Genomic DNA, 17,319 nt, shown 5'->3' with positions numbered 1-17,319 from the left:
CATATCCATACATGCGGTGGCAAGGTTTGCTGTGTCACCCAGCACAGTTTCAAGAGCATGGAGGAGATACCAGGAGACTGGCTGTTATACGAGAAGAGCCGGACTGGGCAGTAGAAGGGCATCTACCCCACACCAGGACCGGTATCTGCTCCTCAACAGGAGGAACAGGAGGAGCACTGCCATAGCCCTACAAAATGACCTCCAGCAGGCTACTGGTGTGCACCAAACTGACCAAACTGTCAGAAACAGACTCCAAGAGGGTGGCATGAGGGCCCGACATCCTCTAGAGGGATCTGTGCTCACAGCCCAGCACCGTGCAGCTCCATTGGCATTCTCCAGAGAACACCAGATTTGGTGGGTCCGCCACTGGCACCATGTTCTCTTCACAGATGAGAGCAGGTTCACACTGAGCACGTGACCGGCGTGGAAGAGTCTGGAGATGCCGTGGTGAATGTTATGCTGCCTGTGATATCATCCAGCATGACAGGTTTGGTGGTGGGTCAGTGATGGTCTGAGGAGGCATATCCTTGGACAGACCTCCATGTCATAGCCAACAATACCCTGACTGCAGTTAGGTACCAGGATGAAATCCTCAGAGCGATTGTCAGACCTTACACTGGTGCAGTGGGCCCAGCCTCATGTGGCCAGAGTGCGTAGGCATTTCTGGAATGACGAAGGCATTGATGCCATTGACCAGCACTCGTTTCCCTGACCTAAATCTAATTGAGCACCTATGGGATGTTATGTATCGGTGCATCTGAAGCCACCAATTACTGCCACAGACTGTTCAGGAGCTCACTGATGCCGTAGTCCAGGTCTGAGACGAGATCCCCCAGGACACCATCCGCCAACTCATCAGGAGCATGCCCAGATATTGTCGGGAGTGCATACAGGCACTACTGAGTCACATTATGAGTTGCTGTGATAAAATTCACACAAGTTGGATCAGGCTGTGATTTCAGTCATTTACTTTGATTTTCAGTGTGATTTTAAATCCAGCCCTCAGTGGGTTGATGATTTTGGTTTCCATTGACCATTGTTACGTCATTTTGTCCTCAACAAATTATACAACTTTTATCTGTAGAGAGTTTCAACTTGAATAATTCATTCATCAAGATCTGATGTGTGATTTAAGTGTTCCTTTAATGTTTTTGAGCAGTGTATTTCCACTGTTTGGTTATTGTTGAAAATGAGACACAGGGGTGAGGGGGAACATATTATCTCCTTTGCTTTACTTACATTAAGTTGAAATGTTTGTTCTTGCACCACTGGTTGAAGTGTGCAACTGTGTTGTGAAAGTCGAGGGCAGAGTGGTTGTCTGTGAGTAGGGTGAGGATGTCTGTGTTGTCTGAGTATTTGAGGTAAGTATTGGTAAGTGAAAGAGGTAGACTGGGGAACTTCAATAACCTAAGAACATGTCTGTAATAACAGAGAGCTCCTTTATTACAGACCCACAGTGGACAGTTGTCAGAGTTAGCCATGTTGCCCGATACTGTTAAAAGTTTGTTTCCCATCAGAAATATTTATAAAAAGCCCTAACTATAAGCTTTATCAAAGAGGAAAGTCTTAAGTGTAGTCTTAAATGTGGAGAATTTTTGGTCTGACCTCATGTGGTCTGAAGTTGTATGGCCAGTTGGATGTACTGCCAATTTGACAGAAATGACATTGTAGATGAGTTACGGTAGTAAAATGAACATTCAGTTCACAGATAACAGCTCTGGTGGACATTCCTGCAGTCAGCATAAAAGTGGCACACTCCATCTGTGGCATTGTGTAATCTGAACAAACTGCACATTTTAGAGTGACCATTCATTGTGACCATCCCAAGTCACACCTGTGTAGTAATGATGCTGTTTAATCAGCATCATTATATGCCTCACTTGTCAGGTAGATGGATCGTCTTGGAAGTGCTTAATAACATTCAGTTACATTGTAACCTTGGTTCTCTGAGTGAGGCAGTTATCTCCCCGCCCAGTCGTTATATCATAACTATGGGAATTATCCCCATCTGAAAAATTAATAATCTTTAAGACTATGAAAGCCATTTTATAGCAAGGCTATAAAAGCCCCACCTTGCACATGGACCCACTGATTAACACTGATTGGAATGGGTACCAAGTGGCCTTGAGCCTGGGGAGATAATCTCCTCACTCAGAGAACCAAGGTTACAATGTAATCAAATGTTCTCTATCATATCGAGATTATCTCCCCACCCAGTAGTTTTATCATATCTATGGGAACCCTTCAAACCACAAGGAGCCCAAGGAGATAGAGCAGATGCAGGTCCACAGGTTGGGTTGGATGTAGGAAGACCGCTCAGTTGGCCAGCCTGCTGCCAGGCCACTGACAATAACATACAACATCACCCTGGCATCCTGATAAGAATGAATTGTCTCCACGACCTAATGAGACAGCCTAGGCCTTAAAGCAGACAAAGAGTTGGTCTGTCTTTCTAAATGCTGCAGTGCGCCAGACATAGACCTTCAGGGCTCTAACAGGATAGAGATTTGCATCTTTATGACACTCACTACCCTCCTTGGAGCAGTCTTCAGGAACTGAGAGATGAGGCTACAGTCACCATCTGCAGCCTATAATGCCCTGTACAAACAGCCCTGATAGCTGCCACCATTCCTCCAAGGGTTGAATGTGATTTTCATGCCTCAAGAAGCCCCTGCAGGTACCGGAGACCCTCTGGGGCTGCACATGTCAGTGCATCGATCCGGTTAGTTGTGCACCATGATGCAAATAGCTCCCAGCGGTAAGAGTATGCAGCCCTTGTGGACAGTGCCCAAGCACTCTGCGTGGTCTGAATAGCTGACTGCGCAAGTCCAAAGACTTGCAGACCGGCCCTCTCAGGGGCCAGGCTCAAAGTTTGAGCCCCTGTGGAAAGGGATGGAGCAGGGCCCCCTAGCCTGACTCAGAAGGTCCTGCTGGACAGGGAGCTCCCATGGCCTCACAGCTAGGAGAGGCACTACCCCCGAGAACCATGTCATGTTGGGCCAATTCGGGACAACCAGGATCTGCTGCACTTCTTCCTTCTGAACTCTCTGCAGCAGATTTGGGAGAAGAGTGAATGGGGAAACGCATACAGCAGGCCCTGAGACCACTGGTGTGCCATGGCATTGACGCCCGGGGGGTGGAATCCCAACCCCTCGAAAAGAACAGTGGGCAATGGGTATTGTCCCTGGTTGTAAACAGGTCGGCCACTGCTCTGCCGAAGCGTTGCCAGGTCTCTCTGACCATCTCTGGGTGCAGCCTCCAGTCCCTAGGACTTTGGCCTCCCATGGAGAGTCGGTCAGCCCCCTGGTTCACCAGTCCGGGCACGTGCATAGCCCTGACGGAAAGGAACCATGTCCACGCCCAGGTCGACAGCCTGTGTGCTATTCTGTAGAGGTTTTGGGAGTCCAGCCCCCCTTGTCTGTTGGCATATGCTGCTGCCACTGTACAACTCTTTCTAGCATGTGACGGCCTTGCAGACTCAGGAGATAATGCTGGAGGGCCAGGTGAATGGCTCTCAGTTCTAGAGCATTGATGTGCTTCCAGCAGGCGCTCCAGACCCCACTGGTGCTCCTGCCCTCGTGGAGTGCGCCCCACCCCTCCAGGGACGCATCTGTAGAGAGTACCTGGCACAGTACTGGACCAAACCTACTCCCCCTTGAGATGCTGGCTGGGTCCTCTTATCACCTGAGCTGCACGGTAACGAGCACCATTGCCTGCAGCTGTCACTGCGGACTGGACATGTGTGTAGAAGAGGCGGAGACACAGCCACCACGTGACCCTGGCACCCAGCTGAAAATTAGCGAGGCATGTCCTGATTGAAACTTTGAAACTCTCCTGTGACAGCATCACCAGCCCATCTCTGGCATCCAGCCACATGCCTAGAAACTGGGTAGCCTGTGCAGGCTGGAGACTGCACTTTTTCTCATTGATGCACAGCCCCAGACCCTGAATGTGATCCAACAGCACAGACACATGATGGCAGCGCTTCTCCTCTGTCTGTGCACATATTAGCTAGTCATAAATAGTTTAGTATTTTGAGACCCTGCTGCCGCAGAGGCTCCGAGAGTCCTTGAGGTCTAAGACAGGCTTGAGCAACCCGTCCCACTTCAGAACAAGAAAATAGCGGGAATAAAACCCTGCCTGCTGATCTTCTTCCTTCACTTCCCTGATAGCTGACTTCGCCATGAGAGTGAAGATTTCCGAGCGCAAGACCTCCCCGTGCTGGTGGTCTGCAATAATGGAAAATGCAGCCACTCTCCTCAGAGGAGGAGCACTTCAGAACTGTAAACTATACCCCTGGGTCATTGGTCCCGCAGGTCTTCCTCCCCCCAAGCAGGCTGAGGTTGCTTGGGCTGTTGCAGCTGAGGCCGCTGCCAGCCCTGACCTTGCTTCAAGGTGCCTGACACCTCCTTAGCACAGCACAGGCTTCCTGGCCCTGCTGAATCATCATGGATGCATCAGGCCCAGACAAGGTAGATGGCTCAACAGGCAGTTTGAGCAGATACGCCCTATCCTCTGGCTGCAGCATGGACTATGACAGCCAGAGATGGTGCCTGGCCACCCAAAAACTTGCAGTAGCACTGCCAGCTGCTTCACCCTGCTCTCTCATGAACTGTGGAAGAAGTGAGGAGACACGTTGTAGTTCAGCTATTAGATCCGTACTACAGCCCTATTCTAGCTGGCCAGCCAGATGGCGCTGGTACAGGAACAGTATGGTACCCGTGCTTGCCAGCTGTCTCTGGACTGCCATGGCTTCATGCATTTTTCTCAACAAACCATCCATTACCTTGCAATCTCTACTAGTTTGCCTTAACCAGGAGGACTTTGACGGAGCCACCAAGGCAGCCAAAGCCTGATCCATGGGGGGCAATGGCCCACAGCCTATCCCCCCTGTGTGGGTCGCCCACCTGTGTCATCATCGAAACAGGAAGGGGCAGGACCCTTATCAGCTGGCAGGTCAAGCCCCAGAGCCAAAGCAGCCCAGCCAATAATTTCCTAAAGGAGAGGTGACTGCTGGTCATACTCCTTTACAGGCACTTGCTGCCCCTCTGAGGCCAGCACATCATTCTCCAAGGGCCCAAGGCCAATAATGTCTATCTCCTCCTCCGACCCAGGGGAGAAGGGGCTCCTATCCAACCCAGCAGAGGGCCCAGGAGCAGGGTTCCCATATGACACAGTCCGCTCACCCCTAGTGAAACTGTAATAATGGAGTCGGGGGAGCACCATGATGGGCCCCTGCCCCTCCACAACCGGACCCACCAACCAAGGGCGCTTAGCTGGCTGCAGGCCCTGAGAAGGGGCTGGTGGACGTCTGCCAAATGTATGGCAAGGGGCTTCCCTTTGCTGAGCAGACATGCAGAAGCAGCTCCTGCATGAAGCCAAATTATCACGAGCAGCCACTGCATGCTCATTTCCCAACACACAGTAGTCATGGCCATCCTCTACTGGCATTTAACATTACAACCCACACAAGAAGGGCCCTGCTGGCTTGTCATTCTCTCTCTCTCTCTCTCTCTCTCTCTCTGAGAGTGACGTCACTGTAGCGTGACCAGAAAGTGCACTCTTTAGGTATAGCAATAGTGCTGCTAACTATCTTTAATTAGGTTCCCTGATCCAACAGATTTAAGTGTGGCCACGGTATAGATTATTTTCTTTAGCACTGGTCAGCGAGACACCTCTACTGGAGAAAGATATGTGTTAATGAGCAAATGGGAAGCCTTGGCAGGTGCGAACCAGAAAACCAGCTACACCTGGTAAACCACTCGCCGCCCCGAGACCAGGGATGGGCAGTATTTCTATTACTTGCATTTAAAATATGTATTTCAATTACATTTGAGTATTTTGTAATTTGTATTTGACAAGGCCGATAAAAAGCAAATGTAATTTGTAACAAAATACTTTTGAGTGGAGTAATTTTGTATTTAAAGGAGCTATATGTAAGAAATCTAAAGCAAATAGTCATAAAATCCTCCACAGAGACTAAGGAATAATGTTCATATAACATACTGATCTCACTGACAACAATAGTATGGCCAGAATATTCGCATTTAAAAAAAAATTTTACGGTCTGCAAATCATGTTTATGTTTTGAATTTGTGTTTTGGCCTGTTGTGCCACCCACCGCCGTCTACCAGTCACGCAGTCAGTAGAGTCTCAGCATGAGTTACAGTTATGACTGATCTACAGCAGCACGGCAAGCAGCATTAGCAGTGTCCCAGTACATAGCATTAGCAGTCTCCTCAGCTGTGTCCCGGCAGCAGCATTAGCAGCAGAGAAGCCGGATTTGCTCGAACGGTCCGCTGCAAAACCGAAGACCACGGATGCGGCAACGTGGCGACGCGGCCCTGCCACGGCAGCCGCCCGTGAGCAAACAAATCAGTCTCCAGTGTGCCACTGTCCAGCAACCTCGAATCTTTAGGGGAAGGGGGGGCGGACACGATTCATGGCAGTATTTTGAATTCAAGTGCAGTAGCCGTTTTGGCCACATTCTTACATACAGTGCCTTTAAAATACTCAAAATACTTTTGAGTGGAGTAATTTTGTATCTAAAATACTCAAAATACTTTCTCCACGAATCAAAAAACAAAAATAATAGGCTACACATTCTTATAATATTGGATGTAACAATATTTTTTACTTTTTTTTTATCTATATGTTTTTTTAAACTTGGGCCATTCAATGTGCCATTCAATGACCTAGTGGTCTGTTTTACTGGACTGTGCATAACATAAGAAATTGTATGTTGTTATGGTGAATGCTTGGGATGAGTATGCTACAAATGAACTGCCTCACGTGGGATGAATAAAGTTGTCTGAATCTAAATCAGTGAATAATATTTTAAGGTAGCCTACATGTCCCTAGCTTTTTTTCTCTTTTTCATTTGAAAAAATTTGAACACAGGGCTCCAAAGGCTCCAAGTAAGACAGCAAACAAGTGAACTAGCTACAGTAGCTACAGTATCTTGCTGCTGTTTAGCTAGACCGTTGGTGGACAGTTCACAGCACAGCTAGACAAGACTTGCCAGGCATGCTGCTCACGTGGATGGACCCACACTAGCCCAAACCTGAATACTCTGCTATACCAAATTGTGAGAAAACAAGCGCAGATTTGCAATAGCTGTGACCAAATTTGCTACTAACACGGCATTAATGGATGAATCATGTTTTTTCTTTCTGGCATCGTTACTTGTGGTCTCTTATTGCAGCATATAAATTTTGAACATTTTTGGTCAAGGACTTTTTGAGTTATTCACAAAAAGATTTGAATCGGTTAGTATAGTGCCACCTATGGACAAATCATGGGCATTCTTTCTGGTATAGTTACTCGCGGTCTCTAGTTCCAGTATGCAAATTTTGAGCATTTTTGGTCCAAGTCTTTTTGAGTTATTCACGAAAAACTTTGTGGACCAACCGACCAACTGACCAACCGACACAGTGAGACCTATAGATCTGCGGGTCGCTGCTAAAAATGAAGAAAAAAAGTATTTTCTGTATTTGAAAATACAAAATACATGTATTTTATTTTGATACATTTTTGGCACCAGTATTTTGTATTTTATCTTGATACATTTATTTGAAGGGTATTTTGTATTTTGTATCAAAATACATTTTTGTCACGACTTGGGCTGGACCCAAATGCAGCAGGCGGACAAGGTCAGGTAAGTTTAAAATGTGTATTGAGTCAAAGGGGGGTATTAGCTGGCAGGCGGTGACTGTGGAGAAAACGGGGCAGAGGGGGTCCAGTGTGGCGTGGCTGGCGGCAGGAGATCCTGGACAGAAACAGGAATTAGTTCAAGCGGGAAAAAGCAAAAGCAGGCAGAGGCTAAGCTGGACACAGAACAGCAAACTAGGAGCTAGACGTACTACCGTAAACGACAACGATCCAGCGGAGACTGATTGTTGCTGCGGGATACTTGAAGGTAAGGATGATGGCTTGATAGCAGACCGGTGAGTTGATTACTGCTGGGCGGCCGGTGTATTGATTACTGCTGGGCAGCCGGTGTGTTGATTGAGAGAAGAGAGGGGAGGGAGAGAACAGGTAGAGAGACAAAAACAAAAAATACACCAGCCATACACCCACTCACTCAAATGACTGAAAAAAACCCCAAAAGCACACACACACACACACACACACACACACACACACACACATCTCTGCCCCCGACTCTGTCGGGTTTGAGCCAGCAACAACCTCCTAGAGGGACATAGCATGCTGCCCTCTGACTAACGGGATTTATGGTTGTGCTTAGACCCTACGCACGTAGCCTATGCACGTCGCCTTTGCCATTGTGAGCATTTTACTTCTGCAGTGGTGTGTTTGTGTCACTCTGCAGTTACACCTCCAAAACACGAGATGGCAGTGGAGGTTTATGTGAAGTGCTGTAAAGTTTAGTTGATTCAAAACACACATTAAACACGTTAAATATGGCTTAACAAGGACAATTTCAAATACAAGTACACACATTGGGTTCACTATAACTCACAGCAGTCACAGACAAAGCACTTGTCTTTATCTGGACACATTTTCCCCACAAATACAACATGCTAATGTTATTAGCACAAGCCTATGGCACTTTACATTGTATAAATTAGCTTGGCGGCTAGCGATCTTTCCCTCCACTAAGGCAGGGTTGCCAACTTTGGTCAGAGGGCCGGAGTGAGATTTTACCTTGTGAAGTAATATCTGCTTGTGCGTGCATGGTCATGAACATACGTGGACATGGTGGCACTTTTTTTTTTAACCTTAAAAGATTTAATATGCACATGTGACAAACAGAAGAAATGTGTATGTTTACATATTCATATCTATAGGCCTAAGCCCCACATATGTCCATAGACGCTCAATATTTGTTTTGTACTCTGATGGTAGTGTTGATCATCTGCTTAAAAAATCCAGTAATATGTCCTGTTGTGACAAACAGACAGATTTCAGGGGGGATTAGCGGGGTTCTCCCCCGAGAAAATTTTGAAAATTCACACGGCGAAATCCTATTTTCATGCAATTTCATACAGAAATAGAGAAATTCAAGGGAATTCAATGACCTTTGTACATTTATCAGTCCCTCCAGAAAATCGCGACCTTGCGATCACAATAATTAATGCAAATTCAACAAAATTATTCCAAAGTCCCATGATTTTTCTGCATTTTTCAGCCAACCGCAAATCGTCGCACATGCGACATTATTTGAAACGTCATCAGACGCGTCATCAAATGCGCTAATGGCATTGCAGTATGGAGAAACACTCTATTGACATAAGAATTTCCACTGTTTAAATGCATGCAATATGTGTTGAATGTATTAAGTTATGGTGCTGGAGGTAGGAAATAAATTGCAATTGCAGTTGTAAACAAACAATATCTCACTTATTTATGCAAAAGAAAAATAAGCATAAGCTTTTTTTTCCACTATTAAAAGTGATTGTTTACCATATGTTGATTTCTATGCGGTTGATAATTAACCTATATTTTCGAATTTTGCGCTCATTTCCATAGCCCATTTCGCGTCTATATCAGCTCTTTCAATAGTACACTGCTAAACTCGTCTCAGTTCAGTTGGTACAGTGTAGGGCTGTCAGACCGAACTTCGCTATTCGAAAACAATTTGAATTATTGTAAAAAAAAAAAAAAAAGCATATTCGAAGTTGGAAACTAAGGTTCGAATATTTTGAAAAAAAAAAACAACAACAAAAAAACGGCGCTCCACTGTGCATTAAGAGATGTTTTTTTTAGGAAATACATGACTGTCAGAGAAGCCCCTCTCCTCTCCTCTCAGCGGAGGGTGCCCTGTCAGCCCTGCGCTGACAGTGACAGGGCGCTCACTTTTGCATGTGATGCAAAATATTAAAATAACGTCATTATAACACAAAAAAATATAAAAATGCAGTGGCAGGCCTAGGCTATAGCCTATACCAAGGAAAAATTCGAATAGTATTCAAATTTTTAACACAAAAAACATTAAAAATTTGAATCTGATTTTGGGGGAAGATTGACAGCCCTAGTACAGTGACAGTCAACATGAGAGGTCTTTGCAGGAAGACATTCCTAGCTCTTCTGCTAGATGACTTCGCTAAAGTCGCCCGCATCTGGCCAGGTCTGTCAACGACGGAACCTCGTGGCGTTGTTCTGGGGGTGGGGAATGCGTTGGGTAAACGCTCCGTTAAAACAGGAAAAATAGGTTGTGCACCCGGCGGAAGGCTCGGCGTTCTGCATCGCTAGAAATACGTGCCGGGTCTATTTTTGACGGACGCCGCGCAACGGTGCGTCAGTTTGCACAGTCCAAATGACTCAAACAGGAAGTCAGGCGCAGGCTGAATCGCGCACGAATAAAAAAAAACAGCCTCGCCGTCGGTGGAGTGAGATTTCATAAACGGGCGTGAGAGAGTGACATTGATGGTTAGAGAGTGACAGTCACGCCAGATGTGTGAGAGTTGGACTGCGGTCAAGTGAGCCGTCATTTGTGAGCCATCATCAAGCTAGCTGCGCCACGGATTTTTAATGCAGATCTGTTTGTGGTATTATCGTACGGATGGTGAAAACAGCCAGAAGTGACAGAGACACCCGTTTTTCAGCAATGCATTTTACCTCCTTTCTCCCTTTGATATAGGCTACCAAATAAACAGTGCATTGTCTTGCCCATTATATGAATTTCAATTACAAGGTATTAGAAGTTTTTTCTACTGTACTGTTTTTTAAAGGAGCTCTAAATTGAAAATATCAACAAAAAACCTTTTCCTGTCACTAAATAAAATTAAAAACAATCCTCATAAATTACATACATAAATTGTTCAATGGATAATCTTGTTGTGGGTGACAACCCCTACACCCAAAACAATTTTCATGCAATTTTACTGTAGAATTCATGAGAAATTTGGATTCTTATTGTAGGTGACCCCCACTACATCCAGATCAATTTTCAGGCAATTTTACCATAGAATTTATGAGAAATTTAAAGGTAAATTCTGCTAAAAATACTCTATAGTATAATCATAATGTCCTCATATCAAATATCATTTTAAAAAATCCCTTATAGGTTACATAAATCTTTCAATGGATTTTTGTTGTAGGTGACCCCCATTACATCCAAACAATTTTCATGCAATTTTACTGTAGAGTTTAGGAGACATTTAAAGGTAAAGTCTGCTCAAAATACAACAAAATGTAATCAAAGTTTCATCATATTAAATATTAATTAAAGAAAATCCCTAATAGGTTACATACATCTTTCAATGGATTCTTATTGTAGGTAACCCCCACTACATCCACATTAATTGTAATGCGATTTTACTGTAGAATATATGAGAAATTTAAAGGTAAAGTCTGCTCAAAACACAACATAATCTGATCAAAGCTTCATCATATTACATATTAATTTGAAAAAAAATCCCTAATAGGTTACATAAATCTTTCAATGAATTCTTGTTGTAGGTGACCCCTACTACATCCAGAACAATTTTCATGCAATTTTACCATAGAATTGATGAGAAATTTAAAAAGTCTGCTCAAAATACAACATAATCTGTTCCAAGCTTCATCATATTACATATTAATTTAAAAAAAATCCTAAACAGGTTACATACATCTCTCTGTTGATTCTTGTTGTAGGTGACCCCCATTACATCCAGATCAATTTTCATGCAGTTTTACTCTAGAGTTTATGAGAAATTCAAAGAGAAAACTTTCTCAAACACATATATAAATAAGATAAATTAAAATGAAATAGATGTGTCAAAATCTCTTTGACAGCTTGCTGTGCACTGTTTATATACCTAATTTTCTGTGAAAGTAAGGTTCCATTTTTGAGAACAGAAAACTGTCATGTTCATAATCTAAATCTAAACGAAATCCAATGTTATGCTAGCGTGTCTTCTTTGTCGTCAATTAAGTAATGTTGAGGGGTTTTTTTTAGCAATCTTTCTGTAGAATACTTTTAATAACACTGTCATATAATATTTTAGTTGCACTAGGCCAATGTAAAGACACAGATATACAGACAGATTGACAGAGAGCAAAAACAATGACAATTATAGCTGCTGCGCAGCGATGGGTCGGGTCCGGGCATTTTTAGGCAATTCTGATCATCAAGCAGAAGAATTGGAAGACATTTAGGAATTTAGCAACACAATCTGCCTTTTGCATCAGCTGAGGCTTGAACTCACAATCTCTGAGACTAAGAATCAATTTCTATCTCACTGAGCTAATTAGTCAGTGACAAGTCATGTGTAGCTTCACAAATTGACTAAGCCAGATGTGCAGGTTGAGCAGCTGTCCATGCATAGAAAAGCAGATTTCAAACCACTGTAAAAAAATTCAGCTATTGAAACAAAAATCTGAAAATACACATATTGCATCTAGACAGCATGGAGATGTTGGTAATTTGTTTGTAACAATGATTGATTTGCTCCATAAGTGAAAAACTTAAAATTGCCATTTACATTTACATTGACCCCAGTTGTTCACATTAGAGCAAAATTCAAAATGCTGTAAAAAATTCAGTTTTTGAGATAAAATTCTGAAATTTGCCACACATCATCTACCATCTAGAATTTTGTCATTTTTTTCATGAACATTGAAGATTTATTTAGCAAGAATTTGCATGTATGTTTACAGTACCATTTAGTCAAACATTTTGATGCACTGTAGGCTCAATTTTTGATAAATCAAAAATCTGAGAAACATAGTTTGTGTAGGACAGTCTGAAGATGCTCTGTAGCAAGTTTGGTGTCAATTGAGCAAAAATTGTGGGAGGAGATAGGTTTAAGAAGTTTTACAGTTTTTGAAAAAAACAGTGATGAACTTCATAATTTTTAATAGGTTTAAATGTACAAAGGTTTCTTCAGTATTGGGGCTACAGTTTGATGAAAGTTGTGAAGTTGTAGCCCGTATGGTTGATTTGTTGTGAATTTTCAAAGTTTTGAATTTTAGACGCTTGCTGTAGCGCCACCATCAGGACTATTGGCTTGAGTTTACAGCTGAGGATATCTGGCATGAGACTGGACCTTTGTGCAAAGTTTGGTGAGTTTACACCCATGGAAAGTATGATTTCCTCGGGAGAAGAAAGAAGAAGAATACTTAGGATTACAATAGTATCCTGGCAGCTTAGCTGCCCGGACCCTAATAACATCATAGTAAGCCTATGTGAACTTCATGTTTTACAGTGTACTGCTTGAGGTTTTTAAGTTGTCCGTCGCGTTTGTTCTCTTATGCTTCCTTTTACATCATAGTTTTGTGGATTTCTTTCTTTTTTCCAGACACAACCTACTTTTGTCTACAAACGCTTAAGTTGTTGTATTGTACCCTCTATCATAATGTGAGGTCTTTTAAGTTATTGTATTGTACCCTCTAACATAATGTGAGGTCTTTTAAGTTGTTGTATTGTACCCTCTAACATAATGTGAGGTCTTTTTTGAACAGGTTTATTTAGAATGTTGTAACCGGAAGTTCCTTGTCATTAGCAGCAACTTGACAGTAGCTCCACTGCCTGTCATTCGCCCTCTAAGGACGCTAACGTAAGTTAGCTGTTAGCTAGCAGTGCGAAGAAATCCACGGCAAGGATAACAAACGTCTGTGTACAGTCTGAGGTAGTGTTATCACTGTCTCTGTCAACGGTCTGTCTGTCTCACTCACTCTCCGCCTATCTGTCTGTATGCTCGTCTGTCCGTCTCTATCGCCCTAAAAACAATGAATGACCAAGGCTATGTTAGCTGACTTTGCTAAGTTCAACTTAGGGTAACAGGTAAATATTAGTTTTATAGCCTGTCTCAGAGCTGCTGCGTGCTATAATGTAATAGATTTTCGTATTCCACAATATAAGCGGTGGTATGATGTAATAGTAACCTTGTGAACGTTACTGTGACAAAGGTCACGCTTTGTCATTTTGAATACTCCAGCCGAGGTAATTATTGGCATTGTTGTCTGCTGTGTGACTTGTCTATGTCAACTTTCAAAGTACCATGCTTTAGTAGCCATACATAGCTCAGGGCTTTATTCACCACGTTGTATTTATCGCACTTAAATGCTACCAAAAACTTAACCCCCCACTCTGACAGGACTGCAGTCCCACAAGAGGTGGATCGTATTATCTTTGCTCTGTTCCCTGTGCACATCTTTCCGAGCGGCATGTGAACTATAACATGATCATACCAGCCAAAGTACCCCTCGCTGCAGTGTACGTGTGGGCGGGGTCTAATGTTTAATCCCGCCCACGCTTAACATCGCCCTCCCCGTCTGGGCACCTGAAGATGGACCTCAGTACTGTATGAAGTACTAAATTATGAACACTGCAACCTCGAAAACATATGACACCATTTGCAAAGTAATTATTGTCTGTAATATATCACTGCTTTCATATGAAGAAGTAAGGTTGTAATTGCAAATGGTCCTCTTGGTCCTCACAATCTGGGTCAGTGTGGCTTGCTGGAGGCTGCCAAGAGTCAGTGGGATAGAGCCAGGCAGCTGAGCATCAAGTCAGGGCCCATTGAGCATGCTTGAGGCTGTACCACAGACCTCCTGCTAGGTTTGGTTTTTAGTGGCATACCTGTTTTAAGGTATACCATGACAGGAAAAGTTGATGGTTATCATACTGTGTACATCTGCTTATCTACGATAGTGGAAAAAAAGAAATGCAACTGTACATTGAAACTTCCCTTTGTTTTAGTTATTTTCAAAGGGGAGACTTTATACACTTACTAATATTAACAAAATGGTTTCAAGTTTCAATTATAGTATAAAATGTTTGTTCAACCAAAAATAACCCTTCCATTTTCATTCCTTTAAGGGTCATATTGACTAATAATAATAAATTCTGTAATACAGTGATTCCGTAAAACCGTGATATTTTCTTAGACGGTTATTGTACTGTTCATCTCATACCTCTGTCTGCATCCCTACCCCCTACCCTTCTTGTGGTTCTCCAACATGCTCTACGGGCCCTTGCTCTCCTCTCACCTCCAGCCAGCCCCTCTGACCTGGGCTGTGCTCTGCTCCTACACCACGTGAGGAAATACATACATTAATCAAATTCAGAGCTTGATTTCATATTACTATGTTTCAAACAATTGTAGCTGTCATATTTTGCGGAGACAGGCTGTACTAATAATGTGGTCCCTTCGCCTCATTCCTGCCTATGAAACAACCACAGACTGTAAAACTAATGGGCGTTGGGCATTTTGGGCAAGTTGGGCATTTTAACATGGGGGTGAGTGGGGACTGACTGGCTTCTGGAGTCAGCCTCAAGTGGCCATTCAAAGAAGTGCAGTTTTTGGTACTTCCACATTAACTTCTTTTTTCAGTCTCAGGTTGCCGATTTGAAACTACTTAGCTTGAAAAAGAGCAGACAGCAGCTCTGGAGACAGACCTTCAGTTAGCGGCTGTAGCAGCTCAAATTCAGGCAAAACCTGACCCTCCTGCCTCACCATTGCGATGCACACGTGTGCAATATTTACATCGTGGGGCTTGCTATGTGGCTTGCCCTAATAAATTAAGCATGCATGTGTAAATTGCCAAGTGATGCGCGTAAAACTTGCTTCCGTTTTAATGACTGACCAACAAAATGTGTCTAATTTAGTGGAATAAAGAATAAACAGCCTATTCAAGTGCTGGAATTTGTTATTTATGTGACAATACCTGAACGCAACAAAGGCTCCGCTCCATTGACTGTGTGCACAGTGCCGTGCTGCAGGGTCGGGCCTGGCTCAATTATAAATGTCTCGGACTTGGTAAAATACAGCCCGAGCCATGCTGTAGTGTGCTCACCTCTGTGTGTGTGTGTGTGTGTGTGTGTGTGTGCGTGTGCGCGCACACGTGTTGGGGCCCATGGCATCGGACCATATAGAGACAGAAATGACATGCCATTGTGTAAACAATATAAGTCATCACGTTATAAGGTGAAACGTTTCACTGTATAACACGATAAATAGTGTAATGTTATTATATGAAGCGTCCGTGCGCCAAATAATATAACGGTAGTTTCTAAAGACCTAAGATGTAAAAAAGAAAAGACAAAACAAGAAGGGTGGTGCGCCGCTGCTAGTTGCATATAGGGGAAACACTGAAAGAGATGGTGGTTTCACTGACCAAGTGCCTATTTTCAGCACATTTTATGCTGTTGCATTCAAAGCAATATCAGCCCAATAATTCCAGAATGATTAATTCTCACCAAGTAGAGCTGCTGAAGTCATCTGGTGGAAAATAATGCATCCTTAAAAAAAATATATAAATTGCAATATATATCACTGAGGGCAAAAAAATCGCAATGTCACTTTTTCCCAATATCTTGCAGCCCTACTCCTGATGGATCAGCAAGCTTGTGTTGCTGTGGCACTACACAGGTTAGACCAAGCACTGCTGTTGGCCACCAGCCTGCTGTGACCCCCACACTGGGTTGTCTGGTTAGTGCTGTCTGAATTTGAGATGCTAGAGGTAGTCGCAAAGGCAGGGAGTAAAGCGGAGAGGGACTGCAGAGTAGCGGCTTGCCAGCTAGCTAGCAGTCATAGCAGCTTGGCCTACTAACCAAGGGTGGTGCTTGTCATATGATTGACTCCGCCCATGTTGAGCACAGTCCTGTATTGCACTCTGCATTGAGGGGCTTCCAGGTGCTGTTTAGATTTTGTTGCAGCAGGAGAAGTTAGTCTTCTTCTGGTAGAAATCTATTTATTTTCATCTTTTCACTTCTGTTCCTCTATTCGATTCTTCTATTCTTCTTCCCAACAGCAGAGGAATGAATGAGAGTTGACATTGTATGAAAGCAAAGTGCAGTACTTTCTTAGTTAGGGTTAAGACAAATGGCTTGGGTTAAAATGAAAAGCTTTCTGGCAGAAAGCCCTGAAGGCACATTTCTCTCCTGTGCTGTGCAGGAGCCGTCAATACCTTATACGTATGATTTATACAATAAATAACTAGTGAGGTACTTTCAACATTATGTATGAAACGCATGTTTAAAATCGAACTATTTTGAGGATCCTTCTCTGAACAAAAATGAACTTATGGAACAGAAAATGGTAAAGTCGCCTGTGGTGTCATTAGGCATTTAAAAAAATGCTTCTTTACTTTGCCCTTTCCTAAAACATTTCCCTTTAGTCGTTTACTGAAAGTTCTTATGAATTCCTATTAGGGATGCATGATAATATTGACACGTCATCAGTATCAGACCACATCGATTTTAAAATAAACCATAAGAATCGGAAACATGAACATGAATAAAATAATCTAGGGTTTAAAGTGGTGTTTCTGGCCACCTTGTACGTAAGTCCTGTATTTGTTTTCTTTTTAGCTCAGGTTGGACTCACCAACCTTGACAAAAGTGCCTCCTAAACTGCAAGACAC

General features: G+C 43.3%; 1 protein-coding gene across 1 annotated transcript in view; it reads left to right on the top strand.

The window, feature by feature from the left end:
* Window positions 1-13,453: 13,453 nt before the first annotated feature.
* The window catches only part of abhd18 (abhydrolase domain containing 18), a 29,083-nt gene continuing 25,217 nt past the window's right edge, over window positions 13,454-17,319 (top strand). The window contains exon 1 of the mRNA XM_033633129.2: window positions 13,454-13,577. The gene's annotated coding sequence lies outside the window, so the exon portion shown is untranslated. The remainder of the gene's footprint in view (window positions 13,578-17,319) is intronic.

The sequence above is a fragment of the Epinephelus lanceolatus genome, chromosome 7 (assembly GCF_041903045.1).
Source record: "Epinephelus lanceolatus isolate andai-2023 chromosome 7, ASM4190304v1, whole genome shotgun sequence".
Lineage (NCBI taxonomy): Eukaryota > Metazoa > Chordata > Actinopteri > Perciformes > Serranidae > Epinephelus > Epinephelus lanceolatus.
This window is presented reverse-complemented; position numbering and strand designations above follow the sequence as displayed.